Below are 3,623 nucleotides of genomic sequence, written 5' to 3' on the forward strand. Positions count from 1 at the left end.
AAAAAAAACTAATATCTCTAATACCAATCCGGTTGCATGTTTTGTCGGAGAGTGCTTCAGATATTCTTCAAACACATCAATATCCTCAGCTTATATATGTCCAGATATGTTCTTAGTATGTGTCAGAAACAACAATCAAACTGTTCCTGTATTTTTTTTTGCAAAGGTTACCAGTTCATATCGGAGAGGAACGAGTCTGTGGTGTCCTCCTGCGGTCGCTGAATCAGCATCGATCGGAGAAGACTTTCGTTTTTATTTTTGCTTTGTTCGATATGTCCAGATGTTGTCGTAACATAGAAGATCACGCATGGGCTTGGGCCTCGATTTAAGAATTGAACTTGTTAACATTTAAACTCATTTTGCTAAAACCCAATATTTAAAAAACCCATTTTAATAAATCATAAATTAAAAAGTTAGATTTTAATTTTCAAGTATAATTTAAATATTGACTATGTTTAGAAAAAAAAAGGTTTATAATAACTACAGATTAAATCCCTTTTATATATTTGGTTTTCTATTTTGAATATGATATATATATATATATATATATATAAATGTGTGCAGCAATCTTTCCAATAATAATTATATTTCATAATTTCTATACTATCACTACAAGAAAACACATGCTTTACGAGGAAATTTAACGAGAAAAAACAATCCTCGCAAATTTACGTCGATTTTACGAGGAACTTACGTGGAAAACTAAAGTCATCGTTATTTCGTCGTAACGTAACAACAAAAGTAATAAATAGAGATTTCAGACTTATTATTTATTTAAGTTATTTCGGAAAAATAGGGATGTTACAGTGTGTTTATCATGTAGTTTGAAATTCAGTTTTCAATGTAATAAATCAAAACTTGATGTTTATGAAACTTAACAAATCTAATATTTTGAGTGAAAGATATCAAAACAAATAGAATAACAATAACAAATATTTCTCTTTTTCAGGGAAGAATTCTCTCGATCGACTCCTCGAAGATTTGCAAAACCAGAAAATCGAATTACAGTTTTTGATTAGTAAGTGTTTCACTCTCTGTAAATCGTGAATTTGTTTGAGGATTTCAGTGTTTAAGAGTACTATTTGTTCGCAATTTTGCTTCTAGGGTTTCCAAATTTTTCTGAATTGTTCAATCTTTTTCTTCTTGAAGAGATCTTGATTAGATTGTTTTGGTTTTTGAAGGTTGATTCCGCCTGAAACCTCATGTGATTCTTTGGGTTTCTCACTTGTCGTTGAGGTACGTCTCTGTATATGTTAATTAGGGTTTTGTAAGGTTCGTCTTAATATTTATCAAAAAAAAAAAAAGGTTCGTCTTAATCCTTCATATGTTTCGCGATTTCGATTTAGTAGTTGTTCAAAGTATAATTTTTGCAGTGATCTTGGTTTAGGGTTCTTTCCCACTAATCGTTGTAGAGTCATCTTTGTACTCGTCGTCGCTACATTCTCTGCGATTTACGATTAGTTTAAAAACCATCTTTATGTGTGCACATCATGCATAAACTGTCCGTTTCTTTTGTCTGTAGAATGATCCGCATATCTTCACTACATGCATAGATTTTTATATAAATCATGAATCCCATATGGTTTGTTGCATCGCCTTTAAGTGTAGGTTTGGCAATAGTAGTGTGCAATCTGCCAAATTCATTCTCTTGTATAAATTAATGTCATACAAGTCAGCGTGGTTTAGTGTCTGAACATGGTTTTTGGTTATAACGGATGGTAGTATCGCTTGGAGGAGGAAACTCACCTGCCATTTTTTCTGCCAGAGTTACTGCTTTACATACCTGGGAAGCTGAAACCATCGTCGTTGAGGTAATTTCTCTGTCTATAAAATAAAAAATGCATGTTTGTTTTTGTCTTTTCCAAATTTATGTCTTTTGAGGATGGAAGGACAAAATTCAAACCCATTTATGTCATAGCATTTTGAAATTCCAAAAGGTCATAGGCAAGCACTACTCTAATAGTGTTCTGTCAGATTTTAATTTGGGGATATTGTCCCGTAAGGAATCTTTCGGTTGGTAGTGGCATGTCTAAAGCGTTATGTTAGGGGGATGGAAAGTAAGACTTGGGATCTATTGGTTGGTAGGGCATGCTTTAGTCTTAAGACAAAGACTATATGGGGATGGGAAAAAATGACCCACCGCTGAGAAAAAAGTCATTAGATGGATAAATGATTAATGGGTTAAATAAGATTCGTTGGATTGGAAAAACGACCAACAGCTTCAAAGACAAAGACTCTGAATCACACGGCTTAAAGATCTATGTCTTTGCGATAACCACAAGACTTTGATTGGTAGTGCATGTCTAAAGAATTAAGGGTGTTATGGGGATGTAAAATAAGACTTGTGATCTATTGGTTGGCAGTGTATGCATGCGTACTCGTCTCAAGACAAAGACTATATAGGGATGAGAAAATGACCCACGGCTTAGAAAAAGTCCTTAGAATGAAACAACACTAATGGCATAAACAACACTCGTTGGATGGGGAAAAACGACCAACAACTTAAAGATGTCTTAAGACAAAGACTATGAGTTGGATGGCTTGGTTTATGATTTGTTGGATGGAAAGAAAAACGACCAACAGCTGAAACAAGCTTAAGCCAAAGTCTTTACACAAAGACGATATGGAGTTGCTTATAAAAAAGTACTTGGTGGAATAAAATAGTTCAACGGCTTAAAAAAGTCTTTAAAAAGTCTTTTGGCAAACACTACAAGAAAACATAATCTTAACGAGGGCGGTTTTCCTCGTGAGTTCGTCGTAAAAGAGGCTTTACGACGAATTAGCGAGGAACCACGTTTGCTCGTTACTCATCCGTCGTAACACATATTTCCTCGCTAATTCGTCGTAACTTAGCGATGAATATATTTCGTCGTAAAGACGAAGTAGATCATTTCGTCGTAAAGACCACGTAAATATTCCACGTAAGGAGGTCGCTATATTTCCTCTTAAATACCTCGAAACGAGTTCCTCGTAAACTACACGTAAATACCTTGAAAGTGTTTCCTCGCAAAATACACGTAACTACCACGAAAGTATTTCCTCGTAAAATACTCGTTTATCTTTCCTCTTTATTTCCTCGTAAATGTTTTCTCGTAAAATACTCGTTTATTATTTCTTGTCATTTCCTCGTAAGGTTTCCACGTAAATAGGTCGTACATTAGCTACGAATTTACTTTGTTTTTATTACTTTACAGAATTTAAAAATATAAATTAAAAATTAATTAAAATTATTTAATTTATTAATAAAATTATAATTTAAAATAATAAAATTATAATTTCAAAATAAAAATCAATACGAAAATATTTTATATATAAATAAGTTTTGAATTTATAATACAACAACCGAAAAAAAAGAACTAAGGGTCGTTCATCGCCTGGTAGAATTCTTCACTCCTCCTCGCAACATTCGCCTCGTTATGTGTGTCGGATGACTCACCTCGAATGGGATATTGTTGTGGCATGTTCCTCAACATGGACTCCCATTCCGGATTTGTGGCCGCTATAACGTCCGAGAAGGCCTCGACTCCACCCATACGAGATTTTGTCGCGGCCAACTCGTTACGCAGCTCAGTAACTTCATCATCCCGTCGCTGACCATAAGACGATGTCGCTCTCGGAACATC

Source organism: Brassica oleracea, chromosome C9 (genome assembly GCF_000695525.1).
Source record: "Brassica oleracea var. oleracea cultivar TO1000 chromosome C9, BOL, whole genome shotgun sequence".
Classification (NCBI taxonomy): Eukaryota; Viridiplantae; Streptophyta; class Magnoliopsida; order Brassicales; family Brassicaceae; genus Brassica; species Brassica oleracea.